Here is a 14,467-nt window from a genome sequence, read left to right on the forward strand (position 1 = left end):
TGAGAGAGCCATGAACACCACATATTTTAAAATGTAATTCCATGAGAGTCATACAACAACCAGTGTATGTTAGGCATTATCCAATAAAAATTTGGTGTTGTCCCGGAGGACAGCTGTGATTGGCTCCAGCCACCCACAACCATGAACATGAGCAGTAGGAAATAAATGGATTGTAATACATGAGAATGTTTTATACGTTATTATTTTTTTTATTAAAGATTTGTCTATGAGCCAGATGCAGCCATCAAAAGAGCCACATTTGGCTCACGAGCCATAGGTTCCCAACCCCTGCCCTAGAATATGTGTAAAGAGGCAGTTCACAAGGACGAGCTCCTAGCAAGTATGACAGCTTCATTTCAAACACTCTAGAGCAGTGGGAGTCAACCTGGTCCCTACCGCCCACTAGTGGGCGTTCCAGCTTTCATGGTGGGCAGTAGTGGAGCAACCAAAGTATAAATAAAAAGATAGATTTAACTATAGTAAGTTGTTTTATAAAGATTTATTCTGCCAAACTTAGCGAAAATCCAACATAAAGTACTTGGTAAGTAATTATTATGATATGCTTTGACTTGCTGTAACTCTGCTTTATAAATTTTATAAAGTAAAGTTACTTCCTTACTTTATACATCACCATTACTGTGGAACCAGTGAGCAGTTAGAAAATTTTACTACTAATAGAAATACAAAAGTGGGCGGTAGGTATAAAAAGGTTGACTACCCCTGCTCAACAGTGTTTCGTTCTACAGTGGACTAATGCAGGTGCCCTCTGTTACAGAAAGGAGTGTTTCAGAGGGAAAAAATCAGACCTGTGAGGGAGGATGATGGCTGCTTTCAATTCTATGGAGGCCCATGTGGTACAAAACGAATTAGGTTTGCTTCATGTCCCTCACAGGGCAGAGCCACAACCAACGAGAAGAGGTGGGTGGGAAACAGAGCTGGAATCAAGGGAAGGAAGAACTTTAGGAGTTAAGTCAGATTTCCACATTCTATTCCAGGGCCTGTGCCTTGATGGGGCACATAGAAAAGGTAATATTATGCCTCTTGAGCTTGGAGCTCACACACCAATAGTAGGGTTCCTGCTCTTCTGTACTGGCAAGGGTGGTGGTACCTGACTTTACAACCAATGAGAGTAAAACGGGCCCCATAAAATGTTGTGTTGGTAGATCCAACACAGTATTATCTATAGAGAGCAGCAATTTGATTGCTATCCAGTTTTACCCAAACCTAAGTCCCCAAGAAGCCTTAACTCTCTATTTCCTTGCCTTATACATCCAATACTAATTTTATCAACTCTACCCCTAAAATATGCCTTGCACTCATTCTCTTTTCCATCACACTTCCATTACTCTGATAAAAGTCCTCAGTAGTGCTTACCTGATGCTCTAGAACTATTTTCTTTCTTTCTTTTTTTTTTTTTTTCATTTTTCCAAAGCTGGAAACGGGGAGGCAGTCAGACTCCCGCATGCGCCTGACCAGGATCCACCCGGCATGCCAGGGGGCGATGCTCTACCCCTCTGGGGCATCGCTCTGTTGCATCCAGAGCCATTCTAGCACCTGAGGCAGAGGCCACAGAGCCATCCTCAGCGCCCGGGCCATCTCTGCTCCAATGGAGCCTTGGCTGCGGGAGGGGAAGAGAGAGACAGAGAGGAAGGAGAGGGGGAGGGGTGGAGAAGCAGATGGGCGCTTCTCCTGTGTGCCCTGGCTGAGAATTGAACCTGGGACCCCTGCACACCAGGCCGATGCTCTACCGCTGAGCCAATGGGCCAGGGCTTAGAACTATTTCTTAATTGGTTTCCCCACCTCCCATCTCGCCTGCACTAACCTATCTACAATACATGCTGCTGCTAGAGTGCCTCTCAAAACACACTTCTAATTGTATCCGTCCCCTGCCCCAAACCTTTTCGTACCTCACTTATTAATCACATTCATTTATTCAATATAGACTGATTACCAACTATATGTGCTGAGATAAAAAATGTCAAATAAAGCAGATATTGTTCTGATCTTATGATGCTTATAGTTTGTTGTGCACTGAATTATCTGGCACTGGGTGACCCTTCACACTATGGCCCAGCTCACCATTCTGATCTTCTCATGCCTCAGGCTCTAGGTAGTATAAACCACTCAGGTGACTTGAAAGTGGCCCACACATTCCAGTCTCCCTGGTCATGTCAATGCTGGCCTATCTACTTAGAATCTGCCTCTCTCTCTGTTTCACGTGTTTAAATCTCATCTATCTTTCGAGGTCAGAGCTAATACCACATTTTCCATGAAGTCCTTCTTGATTCTACCATGCCTCTCCCAACCACAGTGGATATAGTCTCCTCCTACCCTGGCCCCCACAGGTCTTTATCATACCAAGGTATGATACTGGTGCTTAAGGTGTTCACCTGTGAAGGCTACAGGCATCATACCTCCTAGGACCAGGGCTCTGGAGAGTCAGAGTCCGTAACAGGTGAACTGGGCCAGATACCTGTGCTTTTTAGACTCCTTGTTTGGTTTATTCCGCTCCCTCTCCTTCCATGTGTGGACAGAGCTCCAAATGGTATCCAAGGAAGCTCACAGAGGCAGCATTGCCTGGAAACAAATGGAAAGAAGGCCTAAAGCTGAGAAAGTAAGTGGGTAGCAGGACAACAGGTATAGTGATTCTAAGGCTAGGTCATAAAAAAGCAGCAGACCTTCTGCCTGATTCTCTCTCTTAGGACATTTGTCCATGGAAATTTGCCACCATGCTGTGAGAAATCTTCAGGCCATATGAAGAGGTATCAAGGTCCTTAGTCCTCCAGCCCTAGTTGAACCATCCAGCTGATGTCAAGGAGACCAGGACAGATAGTTCCCTTGACCTTCTCTCACGCCATCTGCACTGTTAGTGGTGCTGTCCTGGCTCTGGGTCTGGGAATGGGTTATGATGGTGGTGATGACCATCACGTGAGTTGTAGAAAGTGGTTCCTTATACAATATCTCTACACAGCCACCTTGTGAGGCAGGCAAAGCAGATGGACAATATGCATTCATATTTGAGGGGGGGGGTACTTTACATGCAGGTTAAATCCCCTTGTTCTATAAATGTGGAAACAGGCTCCATGCATTTAACAAACATTCCCAAAATCTCCAAGTGAGCTAGAGGAAGAGCAAAGCCTAGCACTTAGGTTTCTAGGTTGTCTCTCAGGACAGTGCTCACTTCATCAGCTTTCCCCATGTGAACTCTAGGGCAGGCTGCCTGAGGTAGGTTTCCATGAGCCAGCTATAGACTTTGTGAAATTCCAGTTAAGTGCAGCTAGATTGATTTTTAAGAAGTAAATTATAATAAGGTCAGACATGAAAAAAAAATTTAAGTAATAGTTTTAAGGATATGTCCAAGGGGCAGTATGAACTTAGCCCAACCACCCAGCTTGGGCTTCAGTTTGTCCATCCGTGAAATGAAAAAATTTGAGAGGTCCCTCTGGGCCTTGCAGTTCTGTCTATAATTCTGCGTGCTTGTACCTATACCACCCATCCCTATCCACAGACAGATTGCTGTATTGTTCTAACACTGCCACATTCCTGAAACACTTGAACAATACTACTGTAATAATCTGCATCCAAGTTATGCAAAGAATCTCTTGCATCAAAAAAAATTTTATAACAAAACGCTGTAGGAGATGGAGAGGGAGGATATAGGACATTATTTTTCCTAGAGCCAGATGGAGAGCTTTGCTCAATTATTCACTGTTCTATTAGATTTTGACAGCATAAAAATGAGTTTTAGAAAGGTAACACAGAATTTTAATTAAGGAAAAGTGTTTACTTCTTTGTCTTTAAGTTATTAAGAAAGCAGAGAGATAAAAGTATTTTTGATTATACTTAGAATTCTTAAACTGCCTTAGGTGTTACCTAATTCAATGGCCTGCTTTTTCAGATGAGGTCTAAAGAGGAAAAGTGAGGCAGCAACTGCTCATTGCTTACTCAGAATGCATTCTGCAACTTTTTAGGAGCAGAAGCTTGGTATTGTGTCTAACTGAAACTTTACATTTTCTAACTTGCCCTGATTCAGTTAAAGCCGCCCACTGGGATTTAAGAAGTCATGGGGCCTCACCTGTGGTGGTGCAGTGGATAAAATGTCAGCCTGGAATGCTGAGGGCACCAGCCAGTTCAAAACTCTGGGCTTGCCTGGTCAAGGCATATATGGGAGTTGATGCTTCCTGCTTCCCCGCATTCTCTCTCTCTCTTTCTCTTTCTCTCCTCTCTAAAATGAATAAATAAATAAAAATTTTTAAAGAAAATTACTTTTAAAAAAACATCATGGGAATTCCTGGCCAGATTGCTCCATTGGTTAGAGCATTGTCCTGAAGCACAGCGGTTACTGGTTCAATCCCCTTTCAGGGCACATATAGGAACTGATTGGTATTCCTGTATCTCTCTCTCTCTCTCTCAAATCAATAAAATAAACATTTTTTTAAAAAGTCATCCTTGGCCAGTTGGAACAGTGGATAGAGGGTCGGCCTTGTGTATGGATGTCTCAGGTTCAATGCCTAGTGAGGGCACACATGAGAAGCGACCATCTGCTTCTCTCCCCCTCCCCCTCCCCCTTCTCTCTCTCTTCCCCTCCTGCAGCCAGTAGCTCAATTGGTTCAAGCATCGGCCCCAGGTGCTGAAGATAGCTTGGCTAGTCTTAGACAGGGGTTGCCTGGTGGATCCCAGTTGGGGCACATGCTGGAGTTTGTCTCACTATCTTCCCTTCTCTCACTTAAAAATAATAATGATAATTTTTTTTTTTTAATCATGGGAAGAGATTCTCAAGAAAGCTAATGGAGTGCTCCCTTCTGTCCTTCCCCTTTCTTTCTTCCTGTTGCTTCTCTAGCAGCTATTGGGACCATGAGGTGATGTTGAAGATGGAAAACTATGCTAAAGACTGTGGAACAAAAAGATAAATGCAGTCTGTACCTATAAGAAGTAAAAAATATAGGATATAATGGCTAGGGTAGCCACTAAAATAATAGTAAAAGAATGTGTAATTAAGAAGCTCAAAGAGGGGAAAATGGAATAATAAGCAACATTCAGATGATGGTTGGTTGAGCTTGATACTTGAAACTTGTATGGTTTTTTGATCCCATGTCACCCCAATAATTTCAATTAAAAATAGTTGATTAATTTGAAATAAGGCAAACAATAATTAGAAAAAGAATATAAAACAGGTGAGACAAATGGAAAATAAATATGAAGATGGTGGCAATAGACTTAAATAAATGACAAGCATGAATAGTTGCTAGAGCCCCAGCTATCATATCCCCACACTGGCCCAAGATGGGACAATCTGAGTCTCAATAAAAACAATGAAGCATAGGCCTGGCGTGCAGGAGTCCCGGGTTTGATTCCTGGCCAGGGCACACAGGAGAAGTGCCCGTCTGCTTCTCCACCTCTCCCCCTCTCCTTCCTCTCTCTCTCTCTCTTCCCCTCTGCAGCCAAGGCTCCATTGGAGCAAAGTTGGCCTGGGCTCTGAGGATGGCTCTATGGCCTCTGCCTGAGGCGCTAGAATGGCTCTGGTTGCAACAGAGCAATGCCCCAGATGGGCAGAGCATCGCCCCCTGGTGGGCATGCCGGATGGATTCTGGTCGGGTGCATGTGGGAGTCTGTCTGACTGCCTCCCCGTTTCCAACTTCAGAAGAATACCAAAAAAAAAAAAAAACACCAATGAGAGCACTGGATTAAAATTCATCCAAGGTCCTGGCCAGTTGGCTCAACAGTGAAGTGTTGGCCTGGGGTGTGAAAGTCCCAGTTTGATTCCCAGTCAGGGCACACAGGAGAAGAGATCATCTGTTTCTCCACTTCTCTTTCTTCTCTCTCTTTCTCCCACAGCCATGGCTCATTTGAGCAAGTTGGCCCTGGGCACTGAGGATGGCAACATAGTCTGGCCTCAGGTGCTAGTATAGCTTGGTTGCTGAGCAACAGAGCAATGGCCCCAGGTTGGTAGAACATTGCCCTCTAGTAGGTTTGCAGGGTGCATCTTGGTAGGGGCACATGTGGGAGTCTGTCTCTCTGCCTCTCCACCTCTCAATAATAATAATAATAATAATAATAAAAGAAACTCATCCAATATGTTTAAGTCCATGGATTTATAATAGTATATATTTAAAAAAAACCTATATGGTAACCTTTGGTGGGTGCTAGGGAAACAATTTATTATCTTGAAAGCTGGTCAATAAAGAGGAAGAATTCAAATATTTCTCCTACCTTTCCTACATGAACAGTACCCAGTTGTGTGTTTTTGAACATTGAACAACTGACTCTCTTGGGGGGAAGCTTTGATTTGCATCATTTGCCAATTTCCATGGTATAAATTTCAAGCTGCCAATATGACATCAGTGAACATGGGGTTGGGAAGAGATGTGAGTGATTGTTTCTCATGAACTGGCTGGCTATATCTCTGAGTAAAAAAAAATGTAATGAAAGGAGACCTCTCTATCAAAAGTATTTCCACTTATAAGTGAATAAGAAATGACAGAATTAGAACATCACTATTTTGTGAATTAGAGGATCTTGGCACTGAGCACCCACAGCTGCCAACATCGTACTAGAAGACATAACCAAACATTATATCCCCTCTGATGAAAGAATGCCACACCACTAGCGTTTTGACAGTGGGATCAAACCCAAGTCTATAGAGACTCTGTAGCCAGCTGCCAGATGATACAAAGAATAGGGAGATAGGCTGAACTGCACCATGCGTGTGCAAGAAGCAAATCCAGGCTGTGGGAAACTCAACAAGTTAAATAAATCAAATGGTACAGAGTCTTCAACAGATAAATTATAAGAAAAAGATAGGAATGAAAGGGTGGCTGGGAGATTAAAAGAGATTTAAATGACATAACATTTTAAATGAGCAAGATTAAAATATAGTGTCTAGTGATAAAGAGTTGGGTGATAAAATAAAGAATTGCAAGGAAATAATCATTCTAAAGTCAGGAGAGTAATTACTTTGAGAGAAATAGAGTTGAGATTGCACATGAAAGAGCCCCTTGGTTGGCTTGCAGACCTAGGTTACAAAAATTCTTTTCATACAACCCTTATAAGAACTCATTAAAAAACACATTTGTTTATAGTTTTCTGTTTCTACGTATGATTCTGTGTTTAAAAAGGTTAAAACAAAAGGCAGACAAAAACAGTACATACTAATGATTTCATTTAACAAAGTTTATAAACAGACAATACTAATCTGTGTGTTAGAGGTCAAGACAGTAGTGACCCTTGGGTAGGACTAGTGTCTGGAAGGAGACACAAGAGGGATTTGGGGTAACATCACGTTTTTTGTTTTTGTTTTTAATCTGGTTGTTGGTCGCATGGGTGAGTGAGTGCACTTTATGAAAATACATGAAAGGAAATTAATCCATTATGCGTTAATGCCACTGTTATTTTGGATTTTCTGTTATTTGCAGCTGAACTTAATCCAAAGTTCCATAATGAGTTAATTGCTGAGTGTCCTCTCTCCACCACCATCATTGTCATGCTGCCTGCCATGTGGGACCTTAATGACTGAGCACCGCCACCCACCTCTCCAGAAAGCAAAGGGCCCCGTGCACCAAGCCTCCCACTGCCACTGAGAGCCACCCAGTCATTCCATGAGTACTTATTGAGCCCCAACTTCTAGAGTCACAGAGATGAGTCACATAGTTGCCATTCTCATGGACTCAGGAGTTCGTATAAAGAAATGTAAAATTTGCAAAACTATTTTAAATGGTGTTGTTCAAAGACCTTGATATTAAGGTTCACATTATATGTCCCCACCATGTCCCCATCCCTGCCCTGAGAATTTTTAAATTAAAAAAAAAAAAAGGCATTAGCGTGCGGAGGACCCGGGTTCGATTCCCGGCCAGGGCACACAGGAGAAGCGCCCATTTGCTTCTCCACCCCTCCGCCGCACTTTCCTCTCTGTCTCTCTCTTCCCCTCCCACAGCCAAGGCTCCATTGGAGCAAAGATGGCCCGGGCGCTGGGGATGGCTCTGTGGCCTCTGCCTCAGGCGCTAGAGTGGCTCTGGTCACAATATGGCGATGCCCAGGATGGGCAGAGCATCGCCCCCTGGTGGGCAGAGCGTCGCCCCATGGTGGGCGTGCCGGGTGGATCCCGGTCGGGCACATGCGGGAGTCTGTCTGTCTCTCCCTGTTTCCAGCTTCAGGGAAAAAAAAAAAAAAAAAGGCACTAAACTAGAAACTAAATATAAAGAAGTCTAACAAAGTTCTGATTTTTCCTGAGAACCACTTTAATGTTTTTTTGGGAAACATCAGATGTAATTTTATTTTTTTCCATACAAAGATAATGTTGGTGAGTGGCTCTGCCTTGCTAGTGCCCTGGGAATGTGCTTATTGTGCCTATAAGGGACTGTCTGGCCCCGTGACTCAGCCCACTTTGTGTAGAGCAATCCTACAACAGTCCACGGTCAAGCATCTGTAAATTGGTGGCTTAAAGCACAGCACCAATATCTGCCTCAGTTTCCTGCATCTGCTTTGCATGTGCTGCAATTACTTCATTTAGAGAAACATGGAATGATGAGTCCAGCGGGCCTCAAACTTGAGCATGCCTCAGAATCACCTGGAGGGCTGGGTAAAAGACAAACTGCTGGACCCCACCCCAGAGTCTCTGATGCAGGAGGAATTTGCATTTCTAGCAAGTTCCCAGATGCTGCTGATGTTGCTGGTTCAGTGACCACACGTATAGAACCACCAACCAAGTCTAAACTAGTCATTTTATGGACAAGAAACTGGAGCACCGAGAAGGGAAGGGGCCTGCCAAAGATCACATACTGTGATTATGGTAAAGCCGGGCCTGGACCTAGGTCCCTTCTCCTCATTGTGCTATACCACATGGCCTTCTCTCCAGAAGCAACATTACTTGCCAACTCAGAGAAGGGAAATATAAATCTGATAATTTTATATTTAAATTTATTTTATATTTCACTTTCATATTTAAATTTCAAATATAGTTGCTAATAATCAAATGAGACTCCTTGGGCCATTAGGTTTATTAGTGAAACAAACCCATCCAATCTAAGCTATAATTTCTGTCTGCTTTCAAAACTTGATTTCTCCTTCCTCACTCTTTCTGTTTATCCCTTTACTGTCTCCCTACATTCTTCAGAGCAATTTGCAGGAAGATTTCCCCAAAGACTAAATGTTTACAAGTTCTCTTTTGTCTTGAGTCCAAGTGTCTCCTTCACATTTTCCAGTAAAACTCCATCATGCTGACGCCCCATCCATTATCACAGAAGCAGAAGGAAGTCAGGTAGGACTGGAAACGTGGATGCACCCAACCTGGCAACAAGAAACATTACCAAATGCATTCTGTGACTCCCCAGTTCACAGCAATTGGGTGAAAAGACATACATAATCAAAGGCGTGTTAGACTGGGAATTATTTTCTTTGTTTAACAAAGATTTTCTTAAGTGTCTACTCCTTGCAAAAGAACATACCTAATTAGTAATTGGGGTCTGCCAGGAGAGGCTTTTCTTTTTTGTTGGGGCCTTATCCTGATTTTTAACCGTACCATTTTATGTCACAATCCCATCCCTGATCCCCTAATACACATCTTAGACGGTGTTCAGGGACTTAATAATAAATGTATGTAGAGTTGCACTGAGTTTAAGCCTCGTTGGAGCCTGCTAATCACTCTTAGGAACCTCCCATTTTCCCCATTATTTTGGAACCAGAACAGGCTATACTTTTCCCAACCAAAATCTGGCAACTTTATCATACTAACTAAGTACATATATTCCTTCATCCAGTATCCCAAAACTAAAAAGAATAGGAGTAACCCACTTTGGGGGAAGGCATGATGAAATAAAATTGGGTTGTTTAAAATGGAAGCCCAACATTGACTGGAAAGAAAGGAGAGGGCCCCATGTCTTAAAACTCCTGTGGACAGTGATGTGGGAAGATGCCAGAGATATAAAGAGTAAGAAATAAAACTTTGTCAGGAGAGTTCGTTTTTCAGTTGAAGAAGGTAGAGAAGAAAAACTGAAAAGAGGGGGAGCAAAGAGGTCCCTTGGAGATTGAACGTGGCCCTTGAGCTGGAAGGGAGAAAGCCAGAGAAGTTCCATAACTCGGAGAACTGAGGTGGGGAAACTGGACTGGAATACTGATGGCCTTGGAGACTGCAGTTACAAACTGGAGTGGAAAGAATGGAGAGTGAGAGAATTTTGCTTCTTTGGGACTATCAGAGTTGAAATAAACAGCTCCAGGCAAAAGGAAAAGTGCGTTAGGAACAGTGGCCGGGAGGGTGTAGGAACTGGCCGTGACTGTCGAAGCCCAATTACCCCAGCATCTCGGTTACACCAAAGGGAACGAAGACAAACTTAGTCACCTCTCTGCGTATGATGTTACTCTCTAGATCTTCACATTCTTCAGCAAAGCAATATCTGTAGTATTCTAAACCAGCGCTTCTCAAACTTCAAAGAGCTCACAAATCTCCCTAGGGGCGTGGCTAACACAGATTTCAGCCTTCCTGCCCCGCCCCCATTCTGATTCAGTAGGTCTGTGGGCAAGGCTCCTAATTTGTATTTTTGACGAGTTCCAAAGGGATGCTGCTGCTCATCTGCAGACCACACTTGGAGTAGCACTGCTCAGGCAGCCAACCTGATAGGGGAGGAGCACTCTAGGCCTGGAGGGGCAGAGCTGTGGACACAAGGTGTCCTCTGGGGAGACTACCCCCTCACTCCCTAACATATAGCCACAGAGTGAAACCCCACAATGCCTCCCACCCCTGCTATCTTATCTCTATGCTCCACACCTACAGTTCCTTTAAGCCAGGGGTCCCCAAACTACCGCCCAGGGCCGCATTCGGCCCCCTGAGGCCATTTATCCGGCCCACGGCACTTCCGCGCTTCCGGAAGGGGCACCTCTTTCTTTGGTGGTCAATGAGAGGAGCACTGTATGTGGCAGCGCTGCAAAGCACAGCGTTGCTCACGTACAGTACTACTTCTAGTGACCCAGGACACTCGCCTCACGGCTCCAGAAGTGCGTCATATCACTTGTTAAGGCTAGCAGTGACAAATATGGAACAGGACATGGACCATCTCATTAGCCAAAAGCAGGCCCATAGTTCCCATTGAAATACTGGTCAGTTTGTTGATTTAAATTTACTTGTTCTTTATTTTAAATATTGTATTTGTTCCCGTTTTGTTTTTTTACTTTAAAATAAGATATGCGCAGTGTGCATAGGGATTTGTTCATAGTTTTTTTATAGTCCCGCCCTACAACGGTCTGAGGGACAGTGAACTGGACCCCTGTGTAAAAAGTTTGGGGACCCCTGCTTTAAGCTGTTTGCATGTTTTCTCCAGGTCCTTTGGCTTAGGAAGCAATTATATCCACAGACCCTGGGACAGGGGACAGCAGACTGCCTAAGCATTAAGGAACGGCCCAGGGTTCAGGAGAGATTTCTTCATGCTGATGTCTGGGACTAGAAAATAGGGGGACCTCCTGAGAATGTGAGAGATTCCCTTTGCTTGCTGCAGCTAGCAATATGCAGAACTTTCCTCAAATGACTTTCCAGCAGGAAGTTCTCTGCCTGCATTTCATCTAAATATTTCAGCAAAATCAGAGATGTGAATGCAAAATTGTAATAAGTATTAGAGATGGAACCAACCTAGTATCTCATTTAGGGCCTCTCCCAAAGGGCCAGACTAAGAAAGGCAATTATAAGAGCTGAGTCTCCCACACATGGGACTTAGAGATTTCATACAGCTTGGAGGCGCTTTTCATCTCTCAAACTGCTACCTCCTCCAGATTACAGCGTTTGCAGCAATTTCAAGCTCAAAATGGAAACTAGTAAATGCAGGTAAGGAATCCCACTTCTAGACCTGGGATACTTGGTCAAACAGTGTCTCACTCTAAGAACATATGAAAGAGCTTTCCCTTCATAAAGTTTAATTATTTTCATTCTGAATGGTTTTAAGTTTTTCCTGAAGGGTTATTAGAGGGCTGAAATATGTTTGTTTGTTTGTATTTTTCTGAAGTGAGAAGTGGGAAGGCAGAGAGACAGACTCCCACATGCGCCTAACCAGGATCCACTCGGCAAACCCACTACGAGGCAATGCTCTGCCCATCTGGGGCATTACTCCGTTGCAACAGGAGCCATTCTAGCACCTAAGGCAGAGGCCATGGAGCCATTCTCAGCATCTGGGACCAACTTTGCTCCAATGGAGCCTTGGTTGCAGGAGGGGAAGAGAGAGATAGAGAGGAAGAAGAGGGGGAAGGGTGGAGAAGCAGATGAGCACTTCTTCTGTGTGCTCTGGCCGGGAAGCGAACCTGGGACTTCCACACACGGGGCTGATGCTCTACCACTGAGCCAATCGGCCAGGGCTAGAGGCCTGAAATATGTCAGAGAAGATAAAATGTCTCACAGTAACAAAGCTGCTTGGAAGAGATCGTGCATGAATCAAGGGGGAAAGGGTGTATGTGTTCAAAATTCAAGTTAATTCAATGCCACAAACATGGACTGACAATCCCCTGGTCCAGACACTGCTGGTGGGGGTGCAGAGCACACACACTAAAAAGGCACAATCCCAGACGACAGTAACAATCCTTCACATCTTTCTAGTGATTAATGCTAAAAATTAATCTAAAGTACAGTTTAACAACTGTTACCTCACTTTATTTTCAGAATTACCTTACAGAGTAAGACACAGCAGGAACTAATATCATTGTCCTACAGACAAACCGAAATTCAACAGTTAAATCATGTGCCCAAGCCTGGCCCTTGCTTTTCATTACTTAGCTTTCACTGCTAGCTTTTATTGTCAAGTGCATGATAATGATCATATTGGCATCAGGTTTCATGGTGACACCCTCTGTTTGAAATCCCTAGGATTTAAGAAGCTCCAAGACACTAACTGCCATTGAACATACGGCACAATTTGGCACTGTATTTGGTTATTCACCATTATTCCCCCACATATATTTCTGCCCATGTTTCCCCCTGAGGGGCCCGCCCCTGTGACTGCACTACCTAGTCCCCTTTCAGTTGAGTGTGGCCTATGAAAGGACCCAGCAGGGCCGCAACAGAGAGGTAAGGGTCTTCCTTTCCTGCTCCCTTGACTGTCCCTCCTAGACCACAGGTCCTCCCTCCATGGCTCCAGCTCTCTCTCTGGAAACTGGTAATGCTATTTCCTCTCCTTACCCCTTCAGGTTACTAACAGCTTCCCACTCGTGCTACTCTGGGGGTGCCTCACCGCCCTTTGTTGGTTCCCTTAACCCCACCCCCACATATAGTGTCACGTCAGTTAGATTGTTTCCCGCCTACAGCCCAAGCCACACAAACCTCTCTCCCACACAGCCCTAACCAGTCAAAATAAATCTAATACCCAGAGGAACACAGCCAGCCTAAAACATCCACAGTCACAACCTCATTGATTTTTCCCTTTTAATAATTAATGTTTGTGTCTCCAGTGCTTATTTGCCACAATCCTACCTTGGGCCCTTCTTTATCTTTGGCCTGAACTTGCGTGATGGTTTCCTAAGTGGACTCCCGTCTTTAAAGCCTCCCACCTCCAATCAGTTCTATCCCCAGCCTGCTACTGGATTAAGTTTTCTGGCGCATGATTCTGATCATATCATTCCTGCGATGGCTGACAAGTGACTACAGCAGAAAGTTCAAGGTCCTTAGCCCGGCATGCGGGGCTCTTGCCTGTGTGCTCAGCCTTACCTACAACTCCCCTATGTGTGTCTGTACTCTCCACCCCTCTGTCCCTCACCAAAAAGTAAGAATCTTCATTTTGCTTACATCATTCCCTTAGCCTGGAAAGGTCTCCACTTAGAAACTGTGCACAGACTTGAAGATCCAGCCCAAACCTTGCCTCTGGCCTGAAGATTTCGTTTCCTTACAGAGATAAATAACCACTTTCTCTTTGAAACTCTCGTGGGTCTTTTTGTTGGGGGAGGGGGGCAACTAGCATGTTGAACCTCTCAGTATAGTTATCTGTGTCCATCCTCTCCAACACCCCATTCAAAGCATCTTTCCCAACCAAAGGCTGTCCGGTTTGTCCTTGGACCCCAACAATGAGCACAAGACACAGCACGGAGTAGGTCTCAGCAAGTACATGCTGGATGAGTGAATATATGAGTCAATTCAATTTAACATCCCCTCAGGACCTAACACTGTGTCTGCTGTATGGTTTGACTTGAAAATAATTTGACTGATCAACTGAACAAGCTGGATAATGTATGTAAATGTTATATATGAGATGCCGCACATTAACATATTTGTATACTTGTGTATTGTGTAAAACTGTCCCTTAATATGAATGTATTTTATCATTTGTCATTTTTAAAAAGATATCTTTTAAGGCAGTGGTCCCCAACCTTTTTTGAGCCACAGACCGGTTTAATGTCAGAAAATATTTTCACGGACCGGCCTTTAGGGTGGGACGGATAAATGTATCACGTGACCGAGACAAGCGTCAAGAGTGAGTTTTAGATGAATGTAACAGAGGGAATCTGGTCA

The sequence above is a fragment of the Saccopteryx bilineata genome, chromosome 2 (genome assembly GCF_036850765.1).
Source record: "Saccopteryx bilineata isolate mSacBil1 chromosome 2, mSacBil1_pri_phased_curated, whole genome shotgun sequence".
Taxonomy (NCBI): Eukaryota; Metazoa; Chordata; class Mammalia; order Chiroptera; family Emballonuridae; genus Saccopteryx; species Saccopteryx bilineata.